Genomic DNA, 18,209 nt, shown 5'->3' on the forward strand with positions numbered 1-18,209 from the left:
TTGTGCACGATCTGATCTCTCGATTATGTCTCACAGATGTTCGATGGGATTCCTGTCAGGGGAACTGGGTGGCCAAATCATTAGCTCGAATTGTCCAGAATGTTTTCAAACCAGTCGCAAACAGTTGTGTGCCGGTGACACCATCCATAAGTTCCATCGTTGTTTGGGTACATGAAGTCCAGGAATGGCTGTAAATGGTCTCCAAGTAGACGAACGTAACCATTTACAGTCAACGATCGGTTCAGTTGGACCAGAGGATCAAGTCCATTCCATATACAGGGTTATTACAAATGATTGAAGCGATTTCATAGCTCTACAATAACTTTATTATTTGAGATATTTTCACAATGCTTTGCACACACATACAAAAACTCAAAAAGTTTTTTTAGGCATTCACAAATGTTCGATATGTGCTCCTTTAGTGATTCGGCAGACATCAAGCCGATAATCAAGTTCCTCCCACACTCGGCGCAGCATGTCCCCATCAATGAGTTCGAAAGTATCGTTGATGCGAGCTCGCAGTTCTGGCACGTTTCTTGGTAGAGGAGGTTTAAACACTGAATCTTTCACATAACCCCACAGAAAGAAATCGCATGGGGTTAAGTCGGGAGAGCGTGGAGGCCATTACACGAATTGCTGATCATGATCTCCACCACGACCGATCCATCGGTTTTCCAATCGCCTGTTTAAGAAATGCCGAACATCATGATGGAATTGCGGTGGAGCACCATCCTGTTGAAAGATGAAGTCGGCGCTGTCGGTCTCCAGTTGCGGCATGAGCCAATTTTCCATCATGTCCAGATACACGTGTCCTGTAACGTTTTTTTCGCAGAAGAAAAAGGGGCCGTAAACTTTAAACCGTGAGATTGCACAAAACACGTTAACTTTTGGTGAATTGCGAAATTGCTGCACGAATGCGTGAGGAGTCTCTACCGCCCAGATTCGTACATTGTGTCTGTTCACTTCACCATTAAGAAAAAATGTTGCTTCATCACTGAAAACAAGTTTCGCACTGAACGCATCCTCTTCCATGAGCTGTTGCAACCGCGCCAAAAATTCAAAGCGTTTGACTTTGTCATCGTGTGTCAGGGTTTGTAGCAATTGTAAACGGTAAGGCTTCTGCTTTAGCCTTTTCCGTAAGATTTTCCAAACCGTCGGCTGTGGTACGTTTAGCTCCCTGCTTGCTTTATTCGTCGACTTCCGCGGGCTACACGTGAAACTTGCTCGGACGCATTCAACCGTTTCTTCGCTCACTGCAGGCCGACCCGTTGATTTCCCCTTACAGAGGCATCCAGAAGCTTTAAACTGCGCATACCATCGCCGAATGGAGTTAGCAGTTGGTGGATCTTTGTTGAACTTCGTCCTGAAGTGTCGTTGCACTGTTATGACTGACTGATGTGAGTGCATTTCAAGCACGTCATACGCTTTCTCGGCTCCTGTCGCCATTTTGTCTCACTGCGCTCTCGAGCGCTCTGGCGGCAGAAACCTGAAGTGCGGCTTCAGCCGAACAAAACTTTATGAGTTTTTCTAGGTATCTGTAGTGTGTCGTGACCATATGTCAATGAATGGAGCTACAGTGAATTTATGAAATCGCTTCAATCATTTGTAATAGCCCTGTACATACATCCCACACCGTATGGAGCCACTTCCAGCCTTGTTTTGACGACTTCCGTCCATGGTTTCATGGAGTCTGCACCACACTTGAACCCTGCCATCAGCTCTTACCAACTGAATTTGGGACTCATCTGACCAATTCAAGGTCTTCAAGTCAGGTTGGGTCTAGCCGATACGGTCACGAGACCAGGAGAGGCGCTGCAGGCGGTGGCGTGTCGTTAGTAAAGGCCATCGCGTCGGTAGTCTGATGGTATACCCCAGTAACGCCAAATTTCGACACTGTCCTAACGGATACGTCCGTCGTACGTAACTCATTGATTCCTGCGTTTATTTTACGCCGTGTTGCTTGTCTGTTAGCACTGACGACTCCATAAAAATGCAGCTAATCTCGGTCGTTGTCCATGGTCATTTACCATTCTCTGCACGGTCGTGAAGCTGTGGACCTAGCAGTATTGAATTCCCTGACGATTCTCGAAACGGAATGTCCCATGCGTCTAGGTTCAACAACTATTTCGTGTTCAGTCTGTTAATTCCCGACGTGTGGGCATAATCATGTTGGAAACACACGTGCATCGCCAGAGTGAAAATGAGAGCTTCGCCAACGCATTGTCCTCTTATATCTTACGTACGCAATAGTACCGCTATCTGTATATGTGCATATCGATATCCTATGACTTCGGTCCCTCAGTGTACATAGATACCAACATAGTTGTGCAAGCACTGAACTTCTGGAGAGGCAATGGAGATCTCGATGGAAATCGTATTGGTCCCCGACGATCAGCGTTTAAGGAGTGCACTTGGAGCGGAGTACTGTTGTTGACACATGCAAACAATCACCGTTCTAAAGGAGCATCAACTACACCACAAACTCGTAAATTTGGAGGTCTCAGTTTCGCCGAAAGAACTGGATGACCGTATCACTTGTAAGTTAAACTGCTGATCACAGTAACAGTTTCCAATTGTATACTGTGTCGACAGGCACTGTTCAATAAAACTTGATTTATTTTCGATAGAATTCCAGAGCGTTTCGTGAAGTGGCAAATAAATGGCCATTGTTCATTTTCCGCTCAGTGCAAAGACACTAGCATAGGAAGAGTACATGGAGCGTTGCACGTGTCGGCTAAGAAAGATAGTTAACTGACAGATCACACACTTAAAGAGCGCGTTCTCTGCTTACATAGCAGGCCAAACTCAATACATGCTGTACCGTGCCAGTAAGTTAGGCTACTCCATAGTCTCCAATACATATCAGTTTATCGCTAATTTTATTTCTGCCACTACTAATTATTTTCTTCTTATGCTTACCCTTAATCTGTGGTAATTGCTCATTAGACAGTTCATTCCCTTAAACAGGTCCTATGATCATTGTTTACTTTCAATCATCACTGTTATCAGCGAATCTTATCACTGATACCTCTTCACACAAAACTTAATCCCTTGCCTGAACCTTTCTTTCATTTCTGTCATTGCTTCTTCGACGTACAGCTTGAAAATTAGGTGCGAAAGACTACATATCTGCCGGCCGGTGTGGCGGAGCGGTTCTAGGTGCTTCAGTCTGGAACCGCGCGACCGCTACGGTCGCAGGTTCGAATCCTGCCTCGGGCATGGATGTGTGTGACGTCCTTAGGTTAGTTAGGTTTAAGTAGTTCTAAGTTCTAGGGGACTGATGACCTCAGATGGTAAGTCCCATAGTGCTCAGAGTCATTTGAACCATTTGAACTACACATCTGCCTAACAGACATTTTAATCATAGCACTTCCTTCTTGCTCTTCCATTCTTATTTTTCCCTGTTACTTCTCGTACGTATTGTATGTTACCCGTTTTCCCCTATAGCTTATACCTATGTTTCTTAGAATTTCGAACATTTTGAAGGATTTGTCATTGTCGAACGCAATTTCTAGGCCGATAAATCGTATGAAGGTGTCATTATCAAGCTCACCGTCAGAAACGCTTCTCTGGTGCCTTCACGTTTCCAGAAGCCAAACTGATCGTCGTGTAACAGATCTTGAATTTTCTTTTACATTCTTCTGTATATTATTCTTAGCTCCTGCTCTGCATGGGAAATTAAACTGATTGCACGAAAGTCCTCGTATTTAGCTGCCCAAGCTGCCTTCGGGATTATATATGTTTTTCCGAAAGTCTGGCGTTATGTTTCCTGACTAATAGATTCTACAAACCAACTTCCTTAGTCGTTTATTCTGCCACTGTCATAAGCCTCCTTGGCATGCTATCCGAGTTGTCTGTTCAAAGTTTACAGGTCACTAACATCAGTTGAATAAGTGGTTTTGAAAAGGGCACGAGTCCACAAGAAGCAATTTTCGGGAAATCGATTAAAACTGCTTTTTAAAAAAAATTATATTTTATAAGAATTTTTCATTAATGTACATATTTATTCTATTGTGTTCCTAAACTGTAAGTGATTATCTTTTTCTTGCTTTCGCAAAAGAAGTTTAAAGTAAGTGGACTTATGCCCTTTTCAAAAAGAGAAGGAAATTTGAATAATAGCACTTTCTAAGAAAACGTGTTTTTATTTAATGTTGAATTTGAATATGTTAATAATGTATCAAAAATCATTACTTGTTTGGATTATCTATAAAAATAAGAAAATATGTGCATTTTAAGGTTATATTTTATATTCAGTCATCATTGAGTTCTTCGTCTTGTGACGGCCATTCACATATTTCTTCAAAAAAGGTGAGATGCTCCAATGGAATGAACTTTACCAACTCTTTAATAACTTCAACTTTCTTATGGTTGATTGGACACTTGCTATGGTAAGCCTCCTCTGTTGGTAGGGAAATGTTTTCCGCCTTAGCCAGAGTAAAGTGGTGTACTGTTAACCCATCAGTATGTTCATAAGCTTTTAACACCCCAGGATTATATTTTTCACACTGCAACATGAAATACTTTGATATATTAAAATCAATTTTGTCCTTTTTTGTCTCCCTATTTCCCAGAGATTCAGTCGACTTGGTTGTCTTTTTGTAAAATTTTGCCCACCAACTTTTATAATCAATACTGAACGATTTTTCATGCAGTACGCTAGTAAATTTACATTTTCAATTCGATTCAGCTACTTTCATTGTAGGCGAGTACACAAGATCGTCCGCTTTATACATATTTTAATTACCCCAAAGTCACGGTCACAGGGGAGCAAAAAGTGCACCAGTGTAGGATAATATTGTACAATTTTGTCGAATCTTCCTGTTGCAACCAGACTCATGATAAATTGTGTGACTGTGTGAATTCGGTTTTGACCACCACAGGAATCTGAAAATAAATGAAGCTCCTTGGTGCTGTCAGGTATGTTATTACATATGTAATGATTAAGAAGTGAGCACACCTCATTGAGTCCTTTTCTGCCCAAGCCCTCATGATATAAGTGATGTATTGAGGTTCCCTTTTTCATATCATGGATGCAAAACAAGTACAGTCATAGTAAAATACCTCTTGCACTGGAATGTGCGGAAAGGGCAAATTCTGCATGTAATCAAAATAAATACATGCGATGTCATCTCGTTCAACACTACTTTAGTGATCTACGCTTATGTACCAACAGCTGTGCGGGTGCAACACGCTTAGCGTTGTCATTTAGAAAATTACTTTTAAGTTTTTGGCCGAGCTCCTCACAAGTAGCACACAAGTCTTTTTGTGGCCTTACAAATGCATAACCGAAGTTCTCCTTGTAATACCTCAAATAAAATTAACAAGTAACTTTAATGTCTGGATACTTTTCGCAAGAGTGCATACTGTTAGCTAGGCATTCAAATACTTGATATTTCGATTTGCATAATGTGTATCCTTTGCTGGGACAGAGGAAATATGCTCATTTATTTTTTCGCAAACTGCTCGTGCTACAGCTTTGTTCCTACAGTTTTCTGATTTTCCTCGATTTTCTTTTGGAGATTCCCCTGCAGCCCGCAAGTCAACAAGTCTTCTCACTCTCTTTTCGGATACTCCATACAAACGGATGAACGCTTTTTCCAAATAGAATGTCTGTTACCTGCAAGAGTAATGCTGTACAAAACATTGTGGAGTCTGCCCTTTGGAGTATCCTTCCGTGGTCTACAGCGATGAACATCAGAAAAAGTCAGCTGGCCTTTTAGGAAAATAGCTTGCTCCGTTTTAGTTTCAAATTCATGGAAATTTTTCAAATTTGTTATCTTGTCTACGTCACTGAATTTTGTAAAACACCTCGTACTGTATCTGAAATTAAACAAAGACTATTAGTTTTGGCTTTAGTGTTTTGTAATGGATATATATATATATATATATCTGCATAAATCGTGGAAATATAAATTTAGTGCTGTAGATTTTTAATTTATTTGAGTCTAAATACAGATGAGACTGTATTTATGCTATGCGGTTAAAGATTAATAATTATCGCAAAATTCATTGATTGATCCTAATAAAATTTTATTATAATTTGATTTTGTCGCCTACTCCCCATGTTACGGGGTAACCTGGCTCGGTTGTCTGTGTACGGAAGGCCGCGCTTTCTCTCAATTTTTTTTCTGTGCAGTCGACTGTAAACTACCTTTCCAGCATATCCCTTATATAGCGCTCGCCAGCCTTGTTTTATTCATTGATGTTTTATATTTTGTTAGAATAGTGTTTAATTCCGGTAATGTGTGTTACGAGGCAAATTAATCATTACTTAAAGTCTTATTTATTGAGTACAGGAAAGAACCCAGAAAAGGGCTTCACTGTATGCCAGGGGTGGCCTTGTGGCATTCATCGAATCATTATGTAATGTAAATACTTCATACAGTTTATCTGTGGAAAACTTCTCTCGTTTGGTAAGAGAGCTGGCCGGCTGATCACAGTAAACCCACATTACTTATAATTAGCTGTTTTCTGAACTAGTCGCTTGCGGTCGGCACCCATGTAGACGAGATTTGCTGTTGGTGAAGGTGCATAGGATTTAGATGAAATTTGGTTAAAATACCAGAAATTCATTAGTAACCATTTGCGAGGGACCTTAAGCTTACGCCGGAACATGCCTCTGCGGGCAGCCAGGTTATCACGCTTATACACACAGGGAGCTTTGTGGCGCTGTGGCCGATCGAAAACTGGGTACAAGGGTCGAAGCTCGTGTGGGCTTAACGACGAATTATCTAGAGCATACAGGGTGCCGCAAATGGCTGAGCCGAATTTGTACTAGGGACCACCTCTAGACGGTGTAGCTTAGATTTACACGAGCGCGATTTGAAAGAAATCAATAGCATTAAATCGTAAGGAGAATAAATTATAAATATAAAGGTTCCCTTATCGGCACTGTACACAGTTGAAATATACAACTCCAAAATAAGGAAAACGGTTAATGTTGGGGGTTACAGAAACGACGAAAAATACAGAAGGAATCGGCCAAGTCCGGTGAGCAGAAACTGCGAACAAACAAATCACGAGATAATTATTACACAATCGGCTAGTTCAGAGGAGGAGGAGGAGATTAGTGTTTAACGTCCCGTCGACAACGAGGTCATTAGAGACGGAGCACAAGCTCGGATTAGGGAAGGATGGGGAAGGAAATCGGCCGTGCCCTTTCTAAGGAACCATCTCGGCATTTGCCTGAAGCGATTTAGGGAAATCACGGAAAACCTAAATCAGGATGGCCGGACGCGGGATTGAACCGTTGTCCTCCCGAATGCGAGTCCAGTGTGGGCTAGTTCAGAAAACAGCTAATTATAAGTAATGTGGGTTTACTGTAATCAGCTAGCCAGCTCGCGTACCAAACGAGAGAAGTTTTCCACAGATAAACTGTATGAAGTATTTACATTACATAATGATTTGGTGAATGCCACAAGACCACCCCTGGCATACAGTGAAGCCCTTTTCTGGGTTCTTTCCTGTACTCAATAAATAAGACTAAGTAATGATTAATTTGCCTTTTAACACACATTAGCAGAATTAAACACTATTCAAACAAAATATAAAACACCAGTGAATAAAACAAGGTTGGCGAGCGCTAAATAAGGAATACGCTTGAAAGGTAGTTTACAGTCGACTTCACAGAAAAAAAAATTGAGTGAAAGCGCGGCCTTCCGTACACAGACAACCAAGCCATGCAACCCCATAACACGGGGAGTACGCAACAAAATCAAGTTATAATCCATTTTAGTGAATGTGTGTCATGAAAATCGGCTAAACGCAGCCTAGCAGAAAATAAGAACATCCTCACTCATGAAAGAATATCAATGGAACGACCTCAAATACCAGCTGGACCCAGAAGAAACCACACGCTGCGAGTCACACACCAGCTAAGCGCAAAATTACTGCCCAGTGCAAAAGACGTCTTTATGTAGTCCACAATAGGGCTACACAACAGTTCCAAAACTAGCTCGCTTCTTCCAATGGTAGAGGAGCTGACAGTTAAACTCCAGCCAGCATGATGGTATTAATAACACCACATGCCAGGCCACAGCATACCAGATATGATCGGCCCAACTAAGCGTTCACACGTCCTAGACAAAACCGAACCTCCAACTCGCCACACCGCTATCAGCAGGTCATTTCCTCACTGCTTACCGAGCACACCCCTATATAACTGCCCACTGCCGCTTACACTTCCTCTTGCCAACAGGCATCCTCTGGTATCCTAGCAACGGAGCACATCCAGTACAATCGACTACTGAACGCCAAGGACGTCACACGTGCACAGCACATTTCCTTCGACAATCTGCTCGAAAAATATTTAGCACGTCCTGTATATCTGAGAACATGTATAGCCTTAGGACGTAAGCAAAGAAAACTAAACCTTACGAAACAAAAAATACAACGTTATAGTTAATTATAAACAACATGGAAAGCTGTGGTATTGTGGTAGCGCCCTTGACTAGTAATCAAAACGCTCTTTATCTTGGGTTTGATCCCAGTCAGTGCTTCTTCAAAATGGTTCAAATGGCTCTGAGCACTATGGGACTTAACTGCTGTGGTCATCAGTCCCCTAGAACTTAGAACCACTTAAACCTAACTAACCTAAGGACATCACACACATCCATGCCCGAGGCAGGATTCGAACCTGCGACCGTAGCGGTCACGCGGCTCCAGGCTGTAGCGCCTAGAACCGCACGGCCACTCCGGCCGGCTCAGTGCTTCTTCAGTTTCGACTAAAGAACACCAGTGGTTACCGAAGTTTCCCAACATAAGGAGAACTACCGTCTTTCTGCTAATGGCCTTGTCTTAGAAGGTGGAAGAGCAGACAGTGTTTCAGGGCAACTTATTACCCTTTTTGTAGGAAACTGCCCCAAAAATTTGAGAGTATCATTAGTAGTCAACACGATCAGAATGCAGAATGCTTTAAAAACACAACGTATTCACAAGAAATGTGACCTGTAAATGAAACAGTATCTCCCCATTGGCAAAATATTCTGCATTTTCCATTCTACGGGACGTGGCTTCCAAGGGGAAGGCAATGACGGGAAAAAGATTGGACAACCAACGAAAGGGTAACGCTGGAAGTGTGGAATATCACAAGTTTGAACATTGTAGGCAAGCTAGAAAATCTGAAAAGCGAAATGCAAAGGCTCAATCTGGATGCAGAGGGAGTCAGTGAAGTGTAGGGAAAAGACGTTTCCTGGCAGAAGAATATATAGTAATATCAACTGCAGCAGGAAATGGTATAGCGGGCGTAGGATTCGTTATGAATTGAAAAGTAGGACAGAAAATGAGGTACCTCCACAATTCAGTGACAGAAATATACTAATCAGACTGGACAGCAGACAAATGCCAAGAACAGTAGTTCAGGTATACGTGCCGAAGTCACTAGCAGAAGATGAAGAGGTGAAGTGTACATGGATATTGAATATGTTGTGCAGTATGCAAAGGGAGATGTAAGTCTAACAGTCATGGGTGAAGATGTCATAGGGGAAGGAACAGAAGAGAGTTAGGGGAGAACATGGGCTTGGAAGTAGGAACGAGAGAGAAGAAAGAGTAATTGGATTTTGCAATACATTTTAACTAGTAACGGCGAATACACTGTTCAATAATCTCTAGGGGAAGAGACGTACTTGGAAAAGGCTTGGAAACTCAGGAAGATACTTGCTGGATTACATCACACTGAGAGCTATTGGACTGGAACGTACACTGCTGGCCACCGTAAATGCAACACCCTGAAGGAAGCATCCGAATCAAGTGAAATTTACACCATGGGTTTGCAGCGATGAGATATGCAACTGATTAGAATTTCAGCGCAGACGCACATCACGCACGCCTATGGCGGCACCTCATAGCGCCATTTAAGGCTTGGCGATTTCGACGAGTGTACGTTCGGCACGCGTGTTTACCTTGTGGTTGTTTCACAAGACGATCAGTTATGCCTCGTAGACAACAGCGAACATCTTTTGATCAAGTATCCGAGTTCGACAGAGGAAGGATAGTGGCTTATCGAGATTGTGGATTATCGTACAGAGAAGTCGCTAGTCGTGTTGGACGAAACCAAACAACTGTAATGCGGATATGTGACCGTTGGATGCAGGAGGGTACGACGGACCGACGTGGTCGATCGCATTCACCTCGGTGCACCACTGCACGTGCTGATAGGCAAATTGTGCGCATGGCAGTGACGGATCAAAGGGGGGGTTCAAAGGGCTCTGAGCACTATGGGACTCAACTGCTGTGGTCATAAGTCCCCTAGAACTTAGAACTACTTAAACCTAACTAACCTAAGGACAGCACACAACACCCAGCCATCACGAGGCAGAGAAAATCCCTGACCCCGCCGGGAATCGAACCCGGGAACCCGGGCGTGGGAAGCGAGAACGCTACCGCACGACCACGAGATGCGGGCAGTGACGGATCGCTCAGTGACATCCCGAACCATAGCACAGCACATTGCGTCTGTAACGCATCATCCAGTGTCTGCGCGTACCATTCGACGCCGTTTACAGCAGAGTGGTCTGTCCGCAAGACGTCCATTGCTTCGTCTACCATTGACGCAGAACCACAGACGTCTCCGTCGCCAATGGTGTGATGACCGACGGATGTGGACGGCAGAATGGAATGACGTTGTCTTTACTGACGAGGCACGCTTCTGTCTGCAGCACCACGATGGTCGGATTCGAGTGTGGAGACACCGTGGAGAGAGGATGCTGGACGGCTGCATTATGCACCGCCACACTGGTCTTGCACCGGGTATTATGGTATGGGGCGGTATTGGGTATTGGATATTACTCTCGCACGCCTCTAGTACGCATTGCCGGTACTTTAAATAGCCGGCGCTACATATCCGAGGTTCTGGAGCCAGTTGTGCTTCCTTACCTTCAGGGCTCGGCCGCAGCCATATTTCAACAGGATAATGCGCGACCACACGTGGCACGCATTGTCCAAAGGTTCTTCGTCAATAACCAGATTGAATTGCTTCCCTAGCCGGCTCGCTCTCCGGATCTTTCGCCGATAGAAAACATGTGGTCCATGGTTGCTCAACGAGTGACCCAGATTACATCCCCAGCTGCCACACCAGATGATCTTTGGCAACGTGTGGAAGCTGCTTGGGCTGCTGTACCCCAGGAACACATCCAACGTCTCTTTGACTCAATGCCGAGACGTGTGGCAGCGGTGATCTCCAACAATGGCGGCTACTCTGGCTACTGATTCTGGCAGGTACCACATGTCACAGACGTCTGTAAACGTAATCATTTGATACTTGGTCAACATGTTATCTACAAAATAAATTTTGTTGTGCTACCTCTTGTCTTTCTTAGTGTTGCATTTACGGTGGCCAGCAGTGTATATAGACGAGCGTACATAGACAACAAGTTGTTAATGAAAAAGAGTAGTTTTAAATGCGAAAATTTTAGGATAGGCTTTGCCGTGACTGTTACTGACATTAAATGAAACGATAGGTTTACTGTTACCAGTCACAGTGACTGGTAACAGCAAACTTGTTGCTTCATTTAATGAAAATGAGTAGGCTGAAATATAGGAAAATCATCCAGAAGAAACAATGTGTAAATGAGTGGAGTACTGAGGAACTTCCTCCACCAGCGGCTAACATTTCCTTTGTAAGTAGTAAGTGCTTGGCCACCACAAGGCCCTTGCATTTGCTGCACTGCTTCACTGTCCGTGTTACAAGTCGAGTCTTCTACTATTTTTTTTTCTCCTCTACCTTTCCAATGAATGGTCTTCTTGGTGCCGATCATCATTTGGTTCAAGATATTGGACCCTCGTTTTTCTTCTGTTTCAGCGCTTCGTACAACTTTCCATCCTTCGCTACATGATCCCATTGTTGGGTTTGAACTAAAATTCCTCTTCCACATTTTACAGATGGGCATTTTGTGCAAAGCAGGTCGCCCAACTCGGTGTACATCCCACCTTTTGTGCCTTTTTACCTTTGTGTCCTTACATTCTAGTAAAAGTAATACAACCAAAACCCAGCATGGTAGCCACCCCATTGTGGAGAGGAATGTCGTAAAGTATCTGCCTGTTGGCAGCTCCCAGACAAAGAAGGGATCGCACTGTTGGTGGTGAGCTGGAAACGCTCTGAGTATGTCAAACTCCCTGCAGCCAGGTTGCTGTTGCTGTGGCTAGGTGGCGCCTGTGGTGAGAGATCCCATTCAGATTGGGTGGCACCAAATGAAGAAGCTCAAACTTTCTTCCACAGGTGGCCGCATGGCCCCAGCAATATCTTCAGAAGTAAAGGATTATTATAGTGCGGAGAGATGCGACCCTACAATACGTCCTACTCTGACTACTCTGTGGCAGAAACAAGTGGAGGATTACACTACCAGTCAAACATTTTCGAACACCCATGATAAAAACTATACACTTTAAATCAATGTAAGAACACACCTACTAGATACTAAATAGAGCAACAAAATAAATATTTGCGCTCTGTCAACACGGTGCAGGTTTTAGCCTCTTCAACGTAGCACTCGGAACAACTGCTCAAATTTTCGGCATTCTCAAGATATGATTATTTTTTTCCAGATGTTGCAACCCAACACATCTGTGAATTATTCTTTAGATCTTTCAACATTCGATGACCGCGGTTTTCTAATCTCTTTATCATCCCATAAGAGTTCAGTGAGATTTAAGCCAGGTGACTGACTTTGCCAAATCATATTCTTCGCTTCCCAACATTTCTCGTTTCTACTGACATACCCTCTGCACAGTTACGAACCATGTTTGGGATCACTGTCCTGCTGCAGAACAAAACCATGGCCAATATGTCGCTTGCCATATGGAACCGCATTGTCTATCATTGTTCCACTGGCATAAGTTCGTTTGAACCGCTGCAATGTTTACACCACTGTAGATTGAGCTAGGCCAATTTTTGTTCAAATGGCTCTGAGCACTATGCGACTCAACTGCTGAGGTTATCAGTCGCCTAGAACTTAGAACTAATTAAACCTAACTAACCTAAGGACAGAACACAACACCCAGCCATCACGAGACAGAGAAAATCCCTGACCCCGCCGGGAATCGAACCCGGGAACCCGGGCGTGGGAAGCGAGAACGCTACCGCACGACCACGAGATGCGGGCCCAATTTTTGTTGCTGTTGTCCCACTAGAGTAGCCTTCCTGACGTTAGACAATTCCAGCCTCCTGCTTCCGTCCCATTGCGAGGTAACAAGATTCGAACCCGATCAGGTATACAGACACGTTGCTAGATGGGTACGAAGTGTACTGTAAACTAATGTGAACTGATTTCTATAACATCAGCTGAAGGAATAGTGCCTATCTAAATGGAACTGTTTTAGTTAAAGAAACGTTAGTGTTGTTGTGGGTACTAGGAGCGTTCCCCTTTACGAAGTCAGTCAAAAACACAACAGAGTCGCTTAGTCTTCACGTGTTTATGCTTGTCTTATTATCAAAACAGGGATGTGATAGAATGTTCAAAACGAAACCCCTGTCCTAACCAGTTGTGATAAATCATCGAAACTTTCGCCTGTAGTGTACTCCTCATAATACTTAGTTTTGCTCTAGAACAGACAGCAATTCCTTTTTGACCACGAAGCCATTATTCCTTGTCGGACATCTTGAAGAAAGGTTTGGAAAAGTAACAGGGATTTCAAATATTAGAAGTGGTTCAGCCCTGATTAAAACTACATCCTTCGCTCAGTCGTGGGCGCTGTGCCTGTGATACAATATCCATAGTCAACGTCTGTCTTCAGGAGTTCTGTTAACCGGGGTGAGGCAAGACTCTTTTTGATTTGTGTATTACGAACTGACAGGAGACACTGCACTAACTGAGCACTACACGCATGGAAAACAGATAGCCGTGCCAGCCGTAACGTAGTTATTGGTAGGGTCTCCCAACACAACTAATGAAATAGACGTACGTCCCAAAATAAGTTTGTCATTATTATGTCCCCTTCAGATTACCGTCCCTGTAAACTGGAGCTCTAAGTCTCTGGCTACTGAAATAAAAGGCCTACCTTCAATGCAAACCACTGCTGAAATTAGGTACAAAAATCACGTGCTGTCGAGGCCACTAAGTTCCAGTAAACGAAACTGATCTCTATCAAGGACCTTTTCAGATTAATGCAGGTAGAAGTTTACAGAATCCTCACGCTCTTACCTATATGAAGTACAACAGAATCTAGTATTTCTGCGATCTTTCTTATTAATAGTGGCAGAAAAAGTATATCATTTCAGTGAAGTGCCAAAGCAGACTTCGATCACAGAATAGGTCCATCATTCTTTTGCACATAAAAGAACCCTTCTGTTTGAAAACGAGAAAGGACTCTAATCAAACATTGGCTAGTTAGTAAGCTGTGCATTGAATGACATTATTATACACAGACGCGATAAAAGTCATGGGATAGAGATATGCACACATTCAGACGGCGATAGTATCGCGTACAAAAGGCACGAAAGGGCAGTGAATTGGCGGAGCTGTCATTTGTACTCAGGTGATTCACGTGAAAAACTTTCCGATGAGGCCGGCCGATGCGGCCGAGCGGTTCTAGGCGCTTCAGTTTGGAAACGCGCGACCGCTACGGTCGCAGGTTCGAATCCTGCCTCGGGCATGGATGTGTGTGATGTCCTTAGGTTAGTTAGGTTTAAGTAGTTCTAGGGGACTGATGACCTTAGATGTTAAGTCCCATAGTGCTCAGAGCCTTTCCGATGAGATTATGGCCGCACGACGGAAATTAAGACTTCGAACACGGAGTGGTAGTTGGAGCTAGACACATGGGACATTCCAGGTGGGAAACCTTAGCGAATTCAGTATTCCGATATCCGCAGTGTCAAGAGTGTGCCGAGAATACCAAATTTCAGGCATTACCTCTCACCACGTACAACGCAGTGACCGACGGCCTTCGGTTAACGACCGAGAGCAGCGGCGTTTGTGTAGACTTGTCAGTGCTAACAGATAAGCAACATTGCGTGAAACAGCCGCAGAGGTCAACGTGGGATGTAAAACGAACGTATCCGTTAAGACACTGCGATGAAATTTGGCGTTAAGGGGTATGGCAGCAGACGACCGATGAGAGTGCCTTCGCTAACAGCACGACATCGCCGGCGGAGTCTTTCCTGGGCTCGTGACCATATCTGTTAGACCCTAGACGAATGGAAATCGTGACCTGGTCAGATGACTCCAGATTTCAGTTGGTAAGAGTTGATGGCATGGTTCAAGTGTGGCGCAGATTCCACGAAACGATAGACCCAAACTGCCAACAAGTCACTGTACAAGCTGGTGGTGTCTCCATAACGGTGCTGGCAGTGTTGACATGGAATGTACTGGGTCCTCTGGTCCAACTGTACCGATCATTGACTGGAAATGGCTATATTCGGCTACTTGGAGACCATTTTCACCCATTCAAGGACTTCATGTTCACAAAAGACAATGTCACGTTAGCGTAGCGGTAGCGTTACTGCCTACCACACAGGGGGCCTGGGTTCGATTCCTGGCAGGGGCCTGGTGTTGTGTGTCCCTCATCATTATCATCATCATCATCGACTCACAAGTCGCCGATGTGGGTTCAACTAAAGAGGACTTGCACTATGGTGGCCGAACTCCCCCGCATGGGGCCTCCCGGCCAACAATGCCATACGATCATTTCATATCACGTTACTGGCCACAGTTGTTCGCGATTGGTTTGACGAACATTCTGGACAATTAGAGGGAATTATTTAACCACGTAGATGTCCTGACATGAATCCCATCGAAAATTTATGGGACATAATCGAGTGGTCAGTTCGTGCATAACATCCTGCACCAACAACGCTTTCGAAATTATGGACAACTATAGATGCAACATGGCTCAGTATTTCTGCAGGGGACTTGCAAGAACTTGTTGCGTCCATTACATATAGAGTTGGTGCACTACACTGGGCAAAAAGGAGGGCCGACACGATATCCCATGACTTTTGTCACCTCAGTATAAATTGCTTGCAACTTTAATTTGTGTAAAATCGAATGCATAAATGGGAAACATCGTCAGACAGCACTCCCTTGGCCAGAAGTTACGTACTCATAATTCATAGTAAGCTTACTTTATGTATCATTATAAGAAAACGAGTGTCCTTTTATTTGTGTCTTTGTCCAGATATAATAAGAGAACCACGTATACGTCACCAGACATTGTGTTGCTAAAATGTGGCATGCGGTGTAGGCTGAAGAAGGGGACATTACATTAGCTTTTGAAACCATCCTAGTGTAGTGATTGATGTTCAGATTTTTCCCAACTCCAAAGATTGGACGTCACATGTTTAAATGTAAATCAATGCAGATGATTAGGAAAAAGAATCCCGTAATGTTTGAATACTCCATTAGTAGTGTAGCGCTTGACACAGTCACGTCGATTAAATATTTAGGCGTAACATAGCAGAGCGATATGAAGTGGGACAAGCATGTAATGGCAGTTGTGGGGAAGGCGGATAGTCGTCTTCGGTTCATTGGTAGAATTTTGGGAAGATGTAGTTCATCTGTAAAGGGGACGGCTTATAAAACACTAACGCGACCTATTCTTGAGTACTGCTCGAGCGTTTGGGATCCCTATCAGGTAGGACTGAGGGAGGACATAGATGCAATTCAGAGGCGGGCTGCTACATTTGTTACTGGTAGGTTTGATCATCACGCGAGTGTTACGGAAATGAGATGCAATTCAGAGGCGGGCTGCTACATTTGTTACTGGTAGGTTTGATCATCACGCGAGTGTTACGGAAATGCTTCAGGAACTGGGGTGGGACTCTCTGGAGGAAAGGAGGCGTTCTTTTCGTGAATCGCTACTGAGGAAATTTAGAGAACCAGCATTTGAGGCTGACTGCAGTACAATTTTACTGCCGCCAACTTATATTTCGCGGAAAGACCACAAAGATAAAATAAGAGAGATTGGGGCTCGTACAGAGGCATATAGGCAGTCCATTTTTCCCTCGTTCTGTCTGGGAGTGGAACAGGGAGAGAAGATGCTAGTTGTGGACGAGGTACCCTCCGCCACGCATCGTTTGGTGGATTGCGGAGTGTGTATGTAGATGTAGATGTTGATGTTGGATTCAATGACGCCATGAAGTACACTTCGCACCTGTCCACTATTCCTCTCAGTACTCCATACTTTATATTACAGTGTCTGCTGGTTCCAACATGAATGGCACCATCAGTGTAGTCTGAACCTGGACTCGCTACAGTTTTGTGATCAACAAAAATCATTATACGAGTCCGTCATCATTATGTCACTAATTAACATTAGTGATAAAGACGTAAAATTACATTAATTATACACTACAGTTTGCCACTTATTGCAATATAGACAGCATTTAATTGTTCATTGATATCTGGGGCATCTTTGACTTCTGAACAAAGGAAATTTACACAATGACATGCATGCCAGCAGTCCAACCAATACAGGCGGCTCTGAAACCGTTGATCGACACCAGCATCGAGCCAACACTGTGGACTGAGCTACACAGTCCATTAGGGCCTCGCGGAACAACTTGGCGGTCACCCTGTACTATGGCCCAATGGGCGCTTGTCGATGATTGCGATATTCCATCAGTTGGTTCCTTAAATGCGTCAGTATCGTAGCAGCGTGCCCTGAACAAACCAAAATGTCATATTATGTGAAACTCGTCTGCCAAAACCCATTCTGCCCTGTTCTCACTTTCTCGCGTGTTTATTTTGCGCTCTTCTACAATGGCTAGACATACTGGAAGTGTTTTCATGTCCACCCCTTTTGGCAGGACGTATTTGGGACGACGGCTGTTTACTATGGTGAGAAAATAAAACGCCTACAGCCATCCCTTACGATTTTATTTGTTTTGTTGTAACCAGTTTCGGCGCATCAGTGCGCCATCTTCAGGCCTGTATGCATAAAACAGTAATGTCACCTTATCAATCAAGCTACATAGAAACATATTAAAAACAGAATGAGAAACAAGGACAAGACCCTACAAGTGAACTTTGAGGTTGTTCAAAGACCTAGGTGTGTACTGTTTAAACTATGTTTACTCATAAGCATATCCAATTTAAATTTTATTGCATTTTTACGTATTTACTTACGTTTCATGCATATGAGTACTTTTCGAGTAGATTGCTGGTCAGGAAGCTAGCTGACGTGAACTTTGCTGCCATTGGCCTCTAGTTAGGTGCCTGGTGATAGAACTGTGTGTGTTTGCCCTAGAACTGTATCTAGATATCTTTAAATACCTCCTT

General features: G+C 43.7%; 1 protein-coding gene across 1 annotated transcript in view; it reads right to left on the bottom strand.

Annotated features, from left to right (window-relative positions):
- The window catches only part of LOC124712254, a 149,319-nt gene that overhangs the window by 20,333 nt on the left and 110,777 nt on the right, over positions 1 to 18,209 (bottom strand). The gene's annotated exons all lie outside the window — the stretch shown is intronic.

The sequence above is a fragment of the Schistocerca piceifrons genome, chromosome 8, assembly GCF_021461385.2.
Source record: "Schistocerca piceifrons isolate TAMUIC-IGC-003096 chromosome 8, iqSchPice1.1, whole genome shotgun sequence".
In the NCBI taxonomy this organism is placed as follows: Eukaryota; Metazoa; Arthropoda; class Insecta; order Orthoptera; family Acrididae; genus Schistocerca; species Schistocerca piceifrons.